The sequence below is a fragment of the Aedes aegypti genome, chromosome 2, assembly GCF_002204515.2.
Source record: "Aedes aegypti strain LVP_AGWG chromosome 2, AaegL5.0 Primary Assembly, whole genome shotgun sequence".
In the NCBI taxonomy this organism is placed as follows: domain Eukaryota; kingdom Metazoa; phylum Arthropoda; class Insecta; order Diptera; family Culicidae; genus Aedes; species Aedes aegypti.
The window spans coordinates 33,023,298-33,042,794 of record NC_035108.1 but is presented as its reverse complement, the minus strand read 5'-3'; the positions used below and the strand labels follow the sequence as shown (position 1 = coordinate 33,042,794).

Below are 19,497 nucleotides of genomic sequence, written 5' to 3'. Positions count from 1 at the left end.
CTCAAAATATTTTGATAGGTAGTCTCAGAATAACACATTCTGAAAATAATACATGCAAAATAAATTTGATTTAATTCAAGCAGTGTTCCCTATCTTGATGATCGTCATTGTGCTTTGAGTGGTCTTCTGAAAATAAATTATTTGTTTTTCTATTGTGCTTAAAATATGACGTGGGGACTAAATCAGCAACTCTATGAAGGCGTAAGTTATTTTTATTATAAATACTATATTATTACTTCCGTCTGGACGTACTTTAAACCTTAAAATTCTACTCATATCAGTTCCATTTAAATTTAAGATATTTTTCTTTAAAAAAAATGATAAAAAATGATTTTATGATATCTGCAAAATTGCTTCTCCCAAAATAACTTGATATTTTTTAGCAAGCTTCTAATTGATGATGCTTTCTAAGTACAACCATTTTTTGAAAATAAAAAATATAAATTGTCAAATTTTCCTGCCGATTTTTAATAATTCTTGATTTTGATAACCTCCAAAAATCGACCGTTCTAAACGTTGTGCCTTATTAGTGTGAAATCATATTATTTTGGTAACTTTTTTATTACCACAGCATTGTACAATATTAGTCGAACGATGTACAGAAAACCGATTTCGATTTCATTGATAAATTGAAAAGATATTGCATGTCCAAAGTGTCCACTTTATAAAATGAACAGTCCTTAGTCATGTCCTGCTAAAAGATAGCAAAACACTCTCTGAGAGAAAAGTTTACGCACTGAATCAAGCTTAAACATACAATTTTACATGCCGTTTATTACGCTTAAAAGTTATCTCCTAAAAGCTGTTACTAGGTCCGAATAGGACCATGTTTCCCTGTATTTACATAGACTTCTTCGATAACGAACCATCCAAAGAATTGTAAAATACATTATAGGACTTTTTCGTTTGATAAGTGATGCGTTTCGTGGGACATAACTAAAAATTGTCATGGGACATAACCAATCATTGTCTACCGATTAAACACACAAACGTAGCATTCACAGTCAGTGACAAAAGGTTGTAACCAAATGCTGCATTTCCATACAAAATGCCCAAGTTTGGTGGTCTGTATCTCAACTTCTAGTAGGTCGAATTGACTGAAATTTGGATGACGAACTACCTTTGTCTGTTATGAATTCATTGAAAAAATCCCTCAATTACTTACTTTGGTCTTTGAACAAACCTCTAAAACTTCTTGAAAATTTTCTGGAGTGTAATCAATTCCTTCCTGACAAAACTTCAGATAATTTGTAGTTTGTCATCCAAATGTTAGCCAAATCGGACTTTGAAAAACAGCATATGGTTACTAAATTTTGTCACTGACTCTAGCGATGAAGAGGTGTGTAAACACATTTTTTTTTCATTTGAAATAAAAGCATGAAACGAGCTCACCAACCAATCATCGACAGAGTAGCTCAAAATCATTCTAAATTTCATCACTAACACAATTTACGAATGCGGGCTCTATGAATAACGAACCGGCCTGCTCGCCCTACAGGAGCATGCGACAGAATCATAATATTCGGTCGAAAGGACAAAACGTCAAATGCATGAAAGGTCAAAAGGAAAAAAATCGAATGACAAGGTCGTACGGACAGAAAGCCGGAAGGACCGAATTTTGTATTGCAAAAATGTGAGTGGTAAAATAAAATAGGCAAGGTTTTGTAATGAATCATTGACTTCTTGGTAATGTAGGGAGTGTAGTAACCGAATGCAGTCACTCCACTTTCGGCCGAAAGCGCCTGTACTAGGTACAAATCAGCACAACCGCTCGTCACAAAATCTTTCACTAAACTGACCAGACTTCAAGCTGTTTGCGCGCTCATTCAAACTGTCAATTTTGTTACACTGAAATGAAAAGGCACGCTGATATAAAACATGCACGCTAATATCAAACCAAACATGCACGCTCAACTAAACATAAGCAATATTGCAATTAAAATTCAATATACCAGCTCTAGCTACCACAGGGAGTAGTGTCAAGCAACACCTTGTAGTTGAAGTAAGGAACAACGTATGGTAATTTGCCAAATGATTTAAGATTCATGGTTTCGTTTCATATTAAGCATTGACGAACAAATAAGAAACTATGCCACGTTATTATATAATAGAAACATCTTGCATTCTGTATCGCTCAAAACCAACAAGAGAGTCCTATACTTTTGGGTCGGTTGCCATTAACTCTTACAAACCCTGAAAAGAAAGAGATACGTAAAAATTATTTTCAATCGAATCGTTAGATCAAAACAGTTTAGCCGTGAAGAACATCTGAAGGTCTAAGTAAGGGTATATATCTGTTGATACAAATTTCAATTTTGTACCAATAAATGGAAATACTCATAAAATTCAGAACAAATAATTAGTAAAGGAAGAAAAAAACTCCAAATAAAAACCAAAGTCAAAGAGCAAATCTCTGTTAACCCAAGATCGGTACATGCACCTTGGAAAAGCTCGCTGTTCATACACAGCTCGAGCGAGGTGGTGCTTACGATGCCTGAATGCACGACTGCTCTTGGGTTAAACAAATTGCCAATAACTACTTGAAAGTGTATCTCAAATCAAGAATAGATCATTAGATGGAATCAGAATTATATTGAAAATAGTACATGTAAAATATAGATGTAGTCAGCAACGGTATTTCTGAGCACTCAAAATTTGAAATGAGAATATATGTTTGTTGATAAAAAAAAAAACAAAAATCTCAATGAGGACTCCAAAACATTAATCTAAAAAGCAGCCTATTTCAAATTAAAGAGAAGACTACATTAAAAATGTTCAAAATGATCAGAATTTCCTACCACTTAAAATGAACGATTTTTCGATTTACAATATTAAATAAAATACCAAGGTTCATTGAAAAACGTAACTCTAACTGACTCAAAAAAAAAAACAAATAAATAGGAGCGTAAATGCAAGTTATGACTATCAATAATATCTCTAAAGAATAGCAGATGTTTAATAAATCTCTGATGCAATTAGAATCCCATCAATTTTCTCAATAGTATAACTTGAAAGTTCAGTTATCTTCTATCCTCTCGACCCCTTTGTCCATTTGACATTTGCTCCATTCGACCTTTTGTCCATTTGACGTTTTTTTCCTTCGACCTTCTGCCTTTGGACCTTTTTTCACACAACATACAGCTAAATGATTCACGAATAAGTTTATATCTTTAACTGTTTAGCGCCAAATGTTGACAGACTAAACGTGGAATGCCAAAACGGCGAATCCAAAAACGTCGATAGCAGTCATTTTTCTAGCGAAAGTTTTTAGATACAGTATGTCCCATAAAAAGTGTGAAAATCGTGATATCATGTACAATTGTAGTTTTATATAGAAAATGGAAACGAAACAAAAATATGATGCATTATATGTATTGTTCAATCTGTTCAGACATTGGTTTTTGCTATGGACAGGATTTCTGTCTGATACTTTCTATTTACTAGATACTGATACTCAATATCATCTTGATGAAAAATTTTAAAACGCCAACGAAGATGAGAGATTCTTCACAATCCTTGTCTCGAACATTCACTCATATCAAATGATATGAAGGATTTCAAATTGTAGCGCTGGAGACATAAACATACATTACAAAAACGGCTCTTTCTAAAGAGCCGAGGTTGAACCTTCATAAAGTGTGATGAGTGGCTCTGTTTTGCTTAAAACTTTTGAGTTAGTATTAATCTGAGTTGTATCTAACTAGAGGAACACATTTTTTCCTCAAAAAACTTTTATATACTATTGCACTTTTTTTTTTCATTAAACTTCAACAAAAAATAATGACACCCATAGCAAAACAAATGATCCCAAAACCATGACAAAACAATTTATTATGACCATGAAAATTATGTTGTCTAAGAACTCCTTCATCCTCTCATACCAAACAAACTAATATGTTTAACAATTAAGAGTATTTTCAACATTAGGAGTGAACTTTCTACTTAGTTTATCATCAGACTATGCAAGAACTAACGCTCTTTGTGAATTTTAGACAACAAAACCTTCAAACTTTTTTGCTCTAGTACATTGTTTGGCATGTTACAAAAATATGACATAACATGGTTTATAGCGCGAAGTTATGTCAAAACAAACTGCAGTAATTCTAAATAACATTAATTCACGAAGACAATCACTTAAATTATTTTACGGATTCCTGTGAAATCTCAACAGCTGAACGGTTCTGTTAAATAAATTAACGGAGTACGGTAATTTTTTACAGTATTCGGTAAAAAATCACCGGTTTCCGTTGAATTCCGACGAAGTTACGGTGTTTTATTTCACCAAACTATTCAGCTGTTGAGATTACGGTGAAATTTACCGTAAGAGATTAGTGTGTAGCGCTTGTGTATGCTGAATTCTCGTTCAAATAATTTTCGCATTTTTTTATGAACCATACTGTAACTAGCGTTGCTGAGGAAAAAAAATACTTGCGATGTGGACGGTGTTGAAAACAACAATATTTATAATTTCCATCACTTAATGATGGACCAAATTTTCAGAAAAATGTCAATCTTACTTCCACTTCTGACGAGAAAAGAAGTGGCGCACCACTTTATGAAGCAAAATGAAATTAAAGTCTGAGATATGCAGAGGCGAGCAAACAATACGAATTCCATGTCAAATCCGTCAGTCACAGAACTGGACCATCATCGATTTGCAGTAAATTTGAAACATGTTTTCGGTGGTTGTGCTACTTTTCCCTGAATGTAATATCCACTAATCTCGTTTCTCCGAACGCCAGTTCCCCGAATATCTTGTATCCCCGATAAGCTTAGTTCCTCGAAAAGTTTTTGGTACTCATAATTGTAATAAGTTTTTGCATTTTAGGGTGGTGAACGAAACGATCATCGAATTTTCACCCTTCTTCATTTGTTTTGCGACTTTTTCAAGTTTTATCGTCCTCAGCATTTTTGGCAAAATGTGTTTATTCGAGAATGATCAAATATCTCCTTCTTTTAATTGTTAATCGTTCTTTCAGGTTCAACACCCTGTCACTGAAGACTATAACTTTACCTTTTCTTGAACTTCATACCTTTTCGGGGAAACGGGTCATTCAGGGAATTGTTCGAGGAAACGGGTTGTTCGGGGAACAGGCATTCGAGGAAACGACATTTGAGGAAAAGTAGCACAATCGTTTTCGGTATGGTAGAGTAAGTTAGAGTTTCCTTAGATTATTCAATCATTTTAACTCAAGAAAAACTCCTCAAAATGGCTTTTGAATGCAACTTATTTCAAAACCCCTTATTTCAAAACTATTGATTTTTGAGAGAAATGATCTATGGAGAAGTTGTAGTCAACTGATTGGACTACAAGAAAACAAATGTATTTACAATGAAAAATTCAAAAATGCAACTTAAACTTTGAATTACACGAGAACACCAGATTAATTGTATAATTTTAATTCTTACCATAGAAAATGGAATGAAAGAAAATGGATTTATTTAAATGATAAAATAGGCCATTTACAAATGTTATTCACGATATGTTATCAAGACAAATAAATCAATAGATGTTCTTGATGGTGAATCGCTATTTGGTTACAGTTAACTCTCCCTTACTCGATATTCAGTATCTCTATATCGAGTTAGAGAACCATAGTAAAAGTTGGTTTTCATGGCTAACTCGATGCCCCCTCCTTGCACTGATTTTGTGTTCTGTAACTCGATACCTCCCTAACTCGATGGTTCCCTCAATATCGAGTAAGGGAGAGTTAACTGTATTTATATAATATTTTGGTTTGCATTACATTTGAAATGACTCGAAAATGGCTACTTAAAGAGAAGTGATCATGATATTGATAATAGTTTAGAATAATTTCAAGATTCAAATTTCAAAAATAAAAATAAGGGTTTTTTTATTCTCCATCACGAAACTTTGTTACAAGCACCTGTTTCTTATAAAGATTCTGCGATAAAAATTTGAAAAATATTGAAAATGGAGTTTTTGAATAAGTTGAAGTTTTAGTTTTATTTTTAGATTTGTCAAGATATAAAATAAAATATTTTTTTCATTGTATATTTTTTGTAGTGCAAATGGTTCACTACAAGTCCTCCAAAGGTTTTTTATTTTTTCCAAAAATCAACATTTTCGGTACTACAATTTTGCATATAAATTACATGAAAAAACATTGACCATTTTCAAAAATTAGTTTTGAGTCAAAATAATCGATTTATCTTTTGAAACGCTTATTCTACCATACAAGAAACATGTGTAAATGTAATCTAAATCGAAGAGAGTTCAGCACGATTTTTATTTTTTTCGACTTATTTTGAATTGAATTCATCATAAGTAAACCAAAATTTTTTTGGCAGTAGGTTCTGAATGCTTTGTTCCAATTTTAGTACCAAACGCTTAAGTTTAGTTTTGCCCCTTTAGAGCTCCTCCTGGCTACACCACTGGTCCATCACCAGAAAGGCTTTGGGGTTTTTCATATTTCGACATGTAGAACCAAACACAAATAGTCCGGTTGAAAACCGGTGTAACACCATCGTGACCTTCCCTTGTTAGTAAACTAATGGCCTTTTTACAATCGTTCTGCCAAAAATCGTTGCAAAATATTTTTGACATGAAAGTGACGATCTGTTTATCTTAGCACCATTGATTCACACCTAAAGTTCGTTAAAAAATGACCTAAATAAATAATTTCGATTGAAATCTAGGCTTCCTTGCATCCATAGCATACCAATTGGACCTATGGTAGCACTACTAAGATAAATAACCTTTTATTAAAGAAACTAAAATAATAATTACAAACTTGTTTCCACCAATCGAAAGCTTTTAATCCACTTTAAAGGAATGATATAGAAGTTTTGCCACAATATTATTTTGGTTTAAGTTTTGGTTTCACGGCGTTCACAATGAAAAAATGTGTTACTATAAGCACATGTTTTCCAATAGTGGCACAAGCGATATTGAATACAAAAATATGAGTTTTTGCAGTCATCATATTTTTCCACAAAACCAAGATAAAAAGCTTTCAGATGACGTCTGGCTTTATTTTTCGACTTTATAAGCAAATTTGTTGTTAGCTGTTGGTACACCGAACCTGATCGATAGTTGAGCAAAACATTTTTTTTAAATAGTTTCTAGAACCCCAAGTAACCACTAGCCTGCTTATAGGGCTGTTATACGGCTAAAATAGGGCATGTCAGTTCTATAATAGCCCTATATTAGCACGGAGGGTTACTTGGGACACACTCTATTGTGATTTGGTATAAAAACAAGATTCTATCAATCATTTCAGAGCACTATTAGTAAATAGGTGATTTTTTTAAAAAAATTTGCTCATTATTTTGTCAAAAAAGAACAAATGAATCAATTGGTTGTTTTTCTTCCCATAAACAGTTATTCGGGATCACATATAAAGAAATCCGGATAGCCAGCAACTCGTTAATATGTACGATTAAATTGATGTTTCTAGATTGATTCATTTTATGTGTAACGAATTTGGCGGAACAAATGTCGAAAGACAAAACATTGAATGCTAAAACATCGAAACCCAAAACATTGCGTGGGACGAAACATCGAAAGTACAAAACGTAGTTTCATTCAGAACATATTGAATTATTTCTTCTTTCCGAAGAGCATAATTCTTCCAATAAATTTCTCCTTCAATTCTATCATTGCAACGTTTTGTCCTTTCTACATATTCTACAAAACAAGCCTTCCTTCAATTTTTGGCCACTTGATTACCCATAGTAGTTACAAAACCCAAATTTAAAATTTTTCGTCACTTCTTCCCCCGAGCAGATTATGCCCAACAAGCTCGTCATAAAGCCGGTCGATTCCCAATAATGAAATTAATTAGCCGCTACCATATTGGGAGGACCAACTGCTGAAACCCGCGAGTTAGCCGATGACGCGAATCTCCCGAGCAATCAACGGCCGGATCCGTCAATGAACCGGGACTTCTACGGCCACATTGTGTCACGCAGCGAACTCTCACTTTCTTTCGAGCGCGCGCACGGTGTCTTAGCCTTTTCGTCACAGGTCATTTGAAGAGTTGTCAGAGCAGGTTTTTTTTTCAGTTCGTCAGAGAAATCCAAATCAGTGGTGGCAAGTGGCGGCGGCAGTGGCCGGCGCTCCCATAGCCAATATGGATTGGATTCCACGTCGTGAAGAGGCGTATGTTGAGAGAAAACTAGTTTCGGTTTGGTTGGAGTGTGAATGTCCGAGTGGTCGGTGGTGCCGTTTGTGTTTTTGTAGTTTTGTTTTGTGTCTTTCGATCTATGGAGGAGAAACTATTAATGACTGCGAAAATTAGCATTTAAAAGTGAAGAGGATATGCGATTTGCATTCAAGCCTATTATATGTTGCAAATTTATGCTTGTTTCAATTTATGTCTCGGTTGATAGACTGCTTTTTGAAGTCGTTGTGTAACTCAATTGTGTTAGTTGGATTTCATTTCAGACGACGATTCAAATCCTTAAATCAATGGTGAATTTGAATGCGAGAGATGAGATAGAGATGGATTTATATGCATTAAAATTGAAATATTCGCGTAAATTTTATTTATTTTACTTTTGAATTTTTGTGAAAATATTTCTTTTTATTTTTATTTTCTTTCCTTCCTATCTTATTCTTATAAGTTTTTTCTGATTATCTGATTATCTGATTATCTGATTATCTGATTATCTGATTTTCTGATTTTCTGATTTTCTGATTTTCTGATTTTCTGATTTTCTGATTTTCTGATTTCTGATTTTCTGATTTTCTGATTTTCTGATTTTCTGATTTTCTGATTTTCTGATTTTCTGATTTTCTGATTTCCTGATTTTCTGATTTTCTGATTTTCTGATTTTCTGATTTTCTGATTTTCTGATTTTCTGATTTCTGATTTTCTGATTTTCTGATTTTCTGATTTTCTGATTTTCTGATTTTCTGATTTTCTGATTTTCTGATTTTCTGATTTTCTGATTTCTGATTTTCTGATTTTCTGATTTCTGATTTTCTGATTTTCTGATTTTCTGATTTTCTGATTTTCTGATTTTCTGATTTTCTGATTTTCTGATTTTCTGATTTTCTGATTTTCTGATTTTCTGATTTTCTGATTTTCTGATTTTCTGATTTTCTGATTTTCTGATTTTCTGATTTTCTGATTTTCTGATTTTCTGATTTTCTGATTTTCTGATTTTCTGATTTTCTGATTTTCTGATTTTCTGATTTTCTGATTTTCTGATTTTCTGATTTTCTGATTTTCTGATTTTCTGATTTTCTGATTTTCTGATTTTCTGATTTTCTGATTTTCTGATTTCTGATTTTCTGATTTTCTGATTTTCTGATTTTCTGATTTTCTGATTTTCTGATTTTCTGATTTTCTGATTTCTGATTTCTGATTTTCTGATTTTCTGATTTTCTGATTTTCTGATTTTCTGATTTTCTGATTTTCTGATTTTCTGATTTTCTGATTTTCTGATTTTCTGATTTTTTGATTATAAAAGATCATCATGCAAGTATTTTTCCAAATTCTCCCTTATTTACATGTGCGGATTGCTATCTTCCTAACCAACGACCAATCATGTCCGTTACCGTAGTTTTGATTGATTTCCATTCACGTGCTCGCATGGGGCTTCCGAGAGCCGAGCAGCCGTCAATCAGCTGCCTGAAGCCAATTATAACCCGTTTTTCTGTGAATTTATTTTCCAATAAACCTACATCACGTTACCATAGTTAACCCCATATTTCGATGACGCCTCGATTTTTTGTCGGCTCGACATCGAGGGCGCGAATCTAATCAAATCTGTTTTTGACTGAAAAATGGATTTCAAGGGAAAAGCGCTGTTGTTGGTTGGAAGCTGGTCTGCGTCTTTTCGATTAGATCACAAATGAGCCCTACGGGGAGGGGGGTCACCCAACTTTTCGATAATCGATTTGAGCTTCGAGGGCTTCGATCGAAGCCCTTGAGATGTGTTTTCTCTTGGACCTCACCCGAAAAGAAAGTTGTGACAGGTACTGTGGGCCGTCAGTTGCTTTCGAAACCTCTTGAATATGATTGAATTTGCCCTCTGCGGCGGTGTTGATGCAGGTCCAAGCGGTTTGAAGGGTTGGGAAGATTGGATTAAATTCGAAGATTTTGGCTGTCTCGCCATCGATAACTTCCGCTTGGTGAATGACAAGTAATTCTCGCGGAACATTACTAAAGGACCTATCTAACATTGAGAGGCTCTCTTTGTTTACTTTCTCTTTCATTAATAACTGAGTCACATTAATCTCTTCTGTTGCGTTTTTCGTATGAAACGCTAGTCAAGGAAATTGACTTTCGATCTATAGTGAAAAACTTGCCAAAATCTTTAGTGTTCCACTGTTATAATCGAAAGAGAACGAGATGGGAGAGAATCTCTCATTTGTACATAGGTCCTTTAGTAATGTTACGCGAGAATTAGTCTGCATCATATAGGGTAAAGTGGGGCAAAAGTTTCATTTTGAGATTTTAATTTTGTTCAAAAGAGATGATATGAATATCAAATGAGGCTCCAATACCTTTCAATAAAGAGACATTCAGTTTAAAAATTATTAGAATCTTGAGATTTTTAGAAGCTATGACTATTTGTTGGCTTTCAGTGTCGTGTTCAAGACTCAACTTCTAGATATGTTAATTATCCCGTGGAGGTCGAACTTTTGTACCACCTTCCCCTGAATAGGAACCCACTCTGATGGAGAAATCTAATGTGGATCAACGATTTTCTACGAGGCAATAAACCCTCCAACTCGGAAGCCACCCCTCAGCTCAGAGGGGTGCCCGTTTTTGGGAGAAAGACGATTATAAATGACAAATGTCGTGCAAGGTTGACACTGCATGATTTCTGACGAAACCAAACCGCCTTCAGACGGATCGGGAAGTGAAATTTTGGGTTGCCCACTTGACTCTCTTCCGTCGATGTGACAGCATACCTAGGTAGGTACTGCATAATGGGTTTTGAGGAGATATGCAGTTATGAGAGAGGCACATGATGCGCCGCGTGATTGGCGTGTGTTCGGCGTATGTTGTAATATGCTGTGATGCTGATGCTGCGTGGTTCATGAATACATGAATAAGTTCCCATGAGGGCCTTTCCCTCTTCCGGGCGGTTATCGTCGATGCATCGTTGAATGTGGGGAAGCTGGGCGCGGGTTGCGTGTTGGAATTTCTCCGGCTTATGAAGGTGAGAGTTTTTTTGATCATGTCGCGCCGCACGAAATCCATTAGGCAATGAGCCGGGTTCGGTGATGATTAAAGTTAAATGGTTTTGCAGATGAAGAGTAAACACGGTTTGTTGTACAGGGAGGGTAATAGTCTCTTGGTTTTCATTTAATAAATGTACAACTGTGTTATTTTTCTCTAGTATGAACCAGAGGCTTTCTTCTTCTTCTTTGTGGCATAACGTCCCAACTGGGACAAAGCCTGCTTCTCACCTTCTTATGAGAACTTCCACAGTTATTAACTGAGAGCTTTCTTTGCCAATTTGACCATTTTTGCATTTGTATATCGTGTGGCAGGTACGATGATACTCTATGCCCTGGGAGTCGATAAAATTTCCAACCCGAAAAGATCCTCGACTGGTGGGATTCGAACCCACGACCCTCAGCTTGGTCTTGCTGAATAGCTGCGTGTTTACCGCTACGGCTATCTGGGCCCCCAGAGGCCTGTCTTTAGTATAAGACTACTTGTGTTCGTAGGGATGTTTTGATAATTGTTCAAATTATGAATTGAATCTTGGGATTTTGAACTAATTTCAGAGATTTCAAAGGAACTCAGCAAATTCATTAGGGCAGCTGAAAGAGCATAAGAAGATATGTTGAGAACAGAACTCAACTCAATTTTGACGAAATTTCAGATGAGACTGACTTGCGATTCACGGCAGTACATGTCTGAAAGACTTCCTCTAAGCGCTGGTGTTCCTCAGAGCAGCATTCTGGGACCAATATTATACAATATTTTCACATCTGACTTATCTGAGTTACCTCAGAGATGTCAAAAATCTTTGTTTGTGAATGGCACAGGCCTCTCCAACAGAGGACGAAGCCTGCGTGTCATCTTTAGTAGATTGCAAAAAAGTTTGGTTATTTTTTCTTCACACTTGCAATAATTAAAGACTACCAAAGCTCAACTAATGATATGCTCACAAAAACCAAAACCTCTTTATTTGAAACTTTCAAGGGGTTCAAATAAATTGGTTAGATGAAAGTAGGTATCGAGCTGTTCCACGCCGTTTCGCAAACCCGATTATTTTTGTATTTTTTGAATCGCCTTAAATTTGCATACAGATTCTTTATGACCAAAAATGCCATTATGCACTTTCAGACCGCCATTTTGAACCTCGCCTTATTTTTGAAAAGGGCATATCGGAAAATACATGGCAAATCTTTAAAAAACTGTAACTCGAAAACGGTTTGTCCGATCGATTTAAGATCTTCTACAAAGTTGTAGGTATTGCTTAGGACTATATGGAGAAAAATATGCACGGGAAAAAAGTTACAGATTATTTTTTATTTCAAAAACAAAATTTTAAAATCGATTATCTCTAGCAACGCAGTTTTGATTTTTTTTTATTTTTGGATATGTTTTAGGGGACAACTTATGTGATTTATTGCACAATGTTTCATAATGGAAGAATTATGGACAAAAAAATTATAATTTTATAAAATATTACAAATTTTGAAAAAAATCGAAATAAAGGATAACAATATTTTTTATGTGTTTATTTGATAGTACAGAAAATGCATTGGAAGAAAACTTAAGTAAAATTTTTCTAGGTTTCATCAATTTCAAGATATATTCATACTTATATAAAATTTTCAAAAAAAAAAAAGAAAAATAGGCCCTTTTCAAGCATATTTCGTGTTTCTCCATTCCAGAAAAAAAATATTTTGATTGAGTGAATCGTAGCTAAATCGTTTATCGTTTGATCAAAACATTTATGTTTAAGTATTGATGGATTGCATGGTAAAAAATATAAACGAAATTTTCAAATGAAAATTTGAAGCTAACAGTTCTTAAAAACCGCAACATTGATGTTTTTAATTTTTGGATATATTTTGCGGTTGTTGTAGGTATTGTTAAGGACTATTTGGAAAAAAAATATGCACGGTAAAAAATAATGACAGATTTTTTTAATAAAAAAAAAATTCAAATCGATTTTCTATGAAAATGCATCTGTGATTTTTATTATATTTGGATATGTTTTAGGGGACAACTTATGTGATTTATTTCACAATGTTTCATAATGGAAGAACTATGGACAAAAAAGTTATAATTTTATAAAATATTACAAACTTTGAAAAAAAAAATCGAAAGAGAGGAAAACAATATTTTTTTATGTATTTATTTGATAGTACAGAAAATGCATTGGAAGAGTACATAAGTAAAATTTTTCTAGGTTGCATCAATTTCGAGATATTCTCACTTATATAAAATTTTTAAACAAAAGAAGAAAAATAGGCCCTTTTCAAACATATTTCGTGTTTCTCCATTCCGGAAAATTTGATTTTGATTTCAACAACACAAACCAAGCCAAGTCAAGTACACAACACTGAAGACGGCATTACAGTTGACGTTGAAATACGCGTATCTGTCGAAGGATACAATAGTAGAGGTCAAAGGAACTACTCATCTTTTTGTATATTTACAAGCATTCTACTAAACAGGCTCCACAAGGATTTTAATCACTTTTGCCTGTGTTAGTGTTTTGCCGATATGAGAGGGCTTTACTCATTAGCCGGGTTTAGCCCTGGGGACCAAAGGTACACCGTTGTGATAGAATCACATTTTTAATGACACGTTAAGATTTACCGTGTATATCTCGGAAGTGATGCATCTCAGCTAAATTTTACTTGAGTATTTTTCGATAGAAATTTTTCATATTTAAAAATTTATAGTTATTTTTCTGTACTCAAAAAAAAACGCATCACAAATATCGTTTTACATAAATTTGTTTTATTTATTTTTTTAAATAATTTATTTTTTATCCAAAAATTTTCCGTTTTGAGGCATTGTGCAAGAATTTACAAACAATATGCTGCAAAACATATCCAACAATTAAAAACATCAATTTTGCGGTTTTTAAGAACAATGAACTTCAAATTTTCATTTGAAAATTTCGTTTATGTATCTTTTACCGTGCATACTTTTTTACATACTTTAGTAGATAGGTTTTGATCAAACAATGAACAATTCAGCTACGATTCACTCAATCAAAATAAAATATTTCTGGAATGGAGAAACACGAAATATGTTTAAAAAGGGCCTATTTTACTTTTTTTATTTGAATTTTTTTTATAAATATGAGTATATCTCGAAATTAATGCAACCTAGAAAAAAATTTACCAAAGTACTTTTCGATTGCAATTTTTCTGTACTTTCAAATAATCACATAAAAAATTATTGTTTTCCTCTATTTCGATTTTTCTTCAAAATCTGTAATTTTTTAAAAATCATAACTTTTTTGTCCATAATTCTTCCATTGTGAAACATTGTGCAATAAATCACATAAATTGTTCTTTAAAACATATCCAAAAAAAAAAAATCAAAACTGCGTTTCTGGAGAAAATCGATTTAAAAAATTTGGTTTTTGAAATAAAAAATAATCTGTAACTTTTTTTTTCCGTGCACATTTTTCTCCATATAGTCCTAAGCATTACCTACAACTTTGTAGAAGATCTCAAATCGATCGGACAAACCGTTTTCGAGTTACAGTTTTTTGAAGATTTGCTATGTATTTTCCGTTACGCCCTTCTGAAAAATAAGGCGAGGTTCAAAATGGCGGTCTGAAGGTGCAATGGAAATGGGGACGACACTTTGGAGGCAATTTGGGGGGAAAAACAAGAAAATGTGTGTATTGACAATAAATGCTGGGTTTACATATGTTTTCTCATATCTTTTCAATGTTTTGCTATAATCGTTCTTTTAAGTGGGTTAATCATGTTTGTGAAACATCTCAGATGATTTTTCGTCTTGCTTGCATCGTATTTCATCAATATTTTTTAGCTGTGAATGGTTTTGCAATCATATTCTCAAAAAATAAATAATTTCATTTGATTTCATTTCAGTGACCCAATGTCACCCCCTCTATGTTGTTAAAGTACCATCAATGTACATACACACCAAATTTGAAGTTTATAGAAGTTAAATTGCGAAAGTTATTCAATAAATAAATCGTACATATCCTTTTTTGATCCATTCTCACCCCCAACGACGGTATCCTTAAATTCGAGGAAGTTTTACGATCGGTATTCTCTGAATTAAATCCTCAAGCTTTTTAGTTTACATTTCATGCTGTTTACATTTCATACAAATTCCAAAAAATTTTTACAAACAAAAGCCTACAAAAGAGAAATGAGAGGTCTCAGATGACCAATATTTGGTCTATGTGCACAATGAAGTGCTCCTCAAAAGATTCTGAAAATGATTATCGAATAAAAGATTCTATGAACTCTCAGGTTTACGAAGTGGTTCTATGAACTTTAATGAGTTTTTCAAAATTCTTTAGGGATTCTAAAGTTATTAGACAATTCAAACAAAAAAGAATTGGAGTTCTAAAAACAACAATATCAATTATTAAAGATGGAGTGCTCAGAGCCAAAGGTTTTCTCGAGGCAAGATTATGAGGAGAAATATAAAGGAATTGCAATGACTCGGAAGTACTATCGTTTGAAAGGTAAGATTGATGAGAGATTTTAAAACTATTTTAACTTATCAGGAGGGATTGTCAGGACTAGTGAATAATCGGTTCTCCAAAGCCATATATTTCGGCGTATATTTCGCATTCTCCAAGAGTTAATAGGCAGCATCCCGAGCAACGCACATGTTATAATTGTGTATTATCAACTTATATATGACTAGTTTTGGTCATATAGCAGTTGATAATACACAATTATAACATGTGTGTTGCTGGGGATTTGAAGACGGCTGCTTATAGATGATTTATTTGTCAGGAAAAAAATAAACATCAGAGTCGAAAGCATTCATCAAACGAACCTCTGAATATTAGTAGTGTAGATCAAGAATAATTTCGTATTTCAAAAAAAAATTTTTGGTTTTTCCTGTCTAAAGATTCCTTCCCTCCTACTTGACGAAACTTTCCTGCTTCTCAGCTTAATGTTCTTTTGAGCACATACCTTTCGAATTTATTGAGGTGATTCTGAAGTTTTCCACTGTTTGAGATATTATGGTTTCTCAAATTTCAAATAGATTCATCAGACAAACAAGTTGAGAAAATTTAAAAAAAATGTGAAGTCCACAAACAAATTTGTGTTTCTAGAGGTTTTAAAGATTTTTGAGATTTTTGAAAAGATTTATGGGATAAGCGAAACGTCAAGCTTTCAGACTCTGTTGGAGGAAGTTTTTGCAATAATATTTCAAAGCGGTTCTAATAATTTGAAAAAGATTTTTAGAACTCTGGAATGGGATCGAAAAGATACAAAATCTGATTAAATCCTAGATATTATGATCGAAAAGCTAACAGAATAATAGATTCCAAAGATTCCAAAAAGAAATGAAATTCAAAAAATTCAAAAAAAAAAAAATACAGAATAACGAAGCGTATTTTTGCGTAAATTACTCAAGGAGTTCTTAAAAAATCTCGGGATTTTGAAATATTCTTGGTATTTTGATTGGTTTCAAATCGATGCGTTGCATTGTGTGGTAACGGAGTATTTTGTAGATTGCATACTGAAAACTGTCATGTTAGTTACTTCACCACTCTTTTTTTTAATTGCTCATGAAAAACGATTTTGGATGATATAGCTCTTCAATCAAAAGTCAGAGATGAAAAGTCATGGCAATTTTCACTACCGGATTATGATAATATGACATCAACTTCAAAAGAGGTCAGCGACTCACCGACGCTCTCATGTATGCCAAGGCGTTGAATGATATGAAGGGTAATGGGCTAGGATTCACTTTAAGCGAGTGATGTGACCGGATTATAATATGGTGTATGTGTCTTTAGTGTTTTCTTGTAATAGGGTATAAATAAGTGCGAATGTAATGTTTCTATCATCGTTGGGAGTGACGCAGCTAAGAAAGTTAAAGTCAATCCATGCGCGTTTGTCATCCAGGGATAGGGCACAGGTATTTACACCTAGTGTCCTAGCTACAGAGCTTTGGTTTAAGCGCCATTACTCGCTCTGTCAAGTAGGAAGAAAAGTGTATCCTACTCTGTAATATACAGAGCCCAGAAAATGAAACAAACTTACAAAATCCGTTCATTTGTCTTAAGGTTCAATGAAAAAGTCGCTTCAACTAAAAAAAAACAATTACCATGATGCATCAATACCTGGACACTTAAGACGGAACAAATGTTTGAAACCCTTTTACAATAGGTTTCCTTTGGAATTTATCAGAGTCACGTTACTTAACGAACAGTTTTATGTTTAAGCTGATAAATGATACATTTTCCGATGAATGTTGAGATTTCACATTGAAAATAGATAAAACAATGAAGTATTTCTTGACTTTATATCCGGACACCTGTGGCAAAGCATGTCGATAAATTCGGACACTTTTGAATCGAAATCCGGACAGCTAAGTTTCAAAATAAAATAATCATATTAAACTGTGCTAAACTTTTTACGTTTATGATTGGTTATCCGGATTTACAAACACTTAGCCCCAATGGCTTGTATTTATCTTGTAGATCTCCAATGTGGTGTCACTAAACTATTGAACAATAACTTAACTAATAATTATGTTGAAATCACTGCACAAATAATATTATTTTAATACATTATAGCAAATAAACGTTGAGGGTGCGTTCGTCGAGGCTACCGCTAAAATCAATTGCACCGCGTCGAAAAGACATTCAATAGGAGCAACTTTTTTGTTTTTATTATTCTTAATTATTTGGCAAGGGTAACTAGATTATCATTCAATGTAACATGATCAGCTTTTTTCATAGTCAATGTAATGACATAATAATAAACATATTACCATATAATTTTTTCTTGAATTAAAAAAAAATTGTCATAGTGTCTGGGCATTGGATTTTGATTCACCACGGTATGTTGTAGGGAAATCGAATACCGGGTACCCCCGTTGGTTTGACCACATTTAATCTGAACACTTTTTAATTTGTACCCCGCTAATTTGCACATCGTTCAGATTAAAAATGGTTCAAACGTCATTCAGCTCGTGGAACGGAGTAAAGTGAAATGGAACGCTGTGGAACGGAACGCAGAATCAAAACAAAACAGCCAAAATGGTAACCAGAAGTACGATTTTCTGTTGGTCGTAGGGTGACTAGAAGTTCAAATTAAAAATGAACCCCGATGGTTTGCATGAGGTACCGTTCAAATTAGCGGGGGTGCACGGTATATGGTGCAAAACTAGACAGATCATTGTGGTTTGAAATATTTAACTTTGCATAGCACAATAGTCATTATTGAATGCTGTTTTCACACTTAAAATAGTTTTTTCTATAACTATTGTCAGAAAACATTGAACAACACCATCAAATCGCTCAGCTTTAACTGATATGCTTTCTCATCTCAAGTCAAGTTTATCACAGACGAGACAAAAAACTATGGCGCAGTACTGGCCGCACCATTAGGGAAATTATTTTAAGGTCCAGCAAGCAGAACGACACAAATTTTGAGTTATAATCTTTCAAAAGAAAAAAAAACTTTTATTACTTAAACAATATACCGTGAGGGATCGAAATCCGTACTCCTAAGAATTGAATCTAAATCCATCCACTTCATACAAAACGCCTACTACTTGTATGAAGTGTACGGATTTTGAGCCTGTACGGATTTCGGTTCTCCACTGTATTTCCACAGAACATTTGCACGTGGCATAGCGCCATTCACCGAATTTAATTCTTCACTAAACATGACATAAAATTCAAAAGGCAGTTGTCTGTGGGCACGGCTTGCTGCAATCCATTTGGTATTGCGATGGGTTTCAAAGCAAAAAGATACTCATAACTGTAAGCAACTTACTGTATAAAATTGTTTTAAAATTTCCAGAACTCTAGAGGGATATCAGTGTTGAGGTTTTCCACTTCTGCCGTCCTTTCAACGATATCAACTTAGATAGTGAAGCTAATGAACTGGCTGGATTTATTGAAGATCGCATAGTGAAGCCCGCCCGTTACACCTTCATCTTCATAAAGAATGCCAAATATAGGCTCGTTGCAATCCTTTGTGTATTATAAATGAATTCTATGACACAACCGTTACATTCAAACAACACTCCACACCATTTATTTTAACCTTAATCAGCCTTATCCATTTCCCGGGAAAACCATTTCTTTCCATAAACTTCCATAACACTTCGCGATCAGTAGTATCAGCCATTCAGGTGTTTACCGTAGTCCGATTCCACCTTTCCATTATCTTACGCCAGAAAGAATAAGAAGAGTATCACGGAATGTATCAAATTTCCAGTGAAGTTAATTGAATTCACGACGTTCCTCGGAAGTATCACATCTATAACCCAGACATAAAACATGAATTCCATTGAAAATGTATAAGAAATCTAAAACAACTGCATCAGCCCTACATGCTTTCCATAAACACAA

At 34.0% G+C, this 19,497-nt stretch overlaps 1 protein-coding gene across 3 annotated transcripts in view; it reads left to right on the top strand.

Moving 5' to 3' along the window:
- Positions 1 to 19,497, top strand: part of LOC5565109 — a 623,899-nt gene that overhangs the window by 453,978 nt on the left and 150,424 nt on the right. The window lies entirely within an intron of this gene.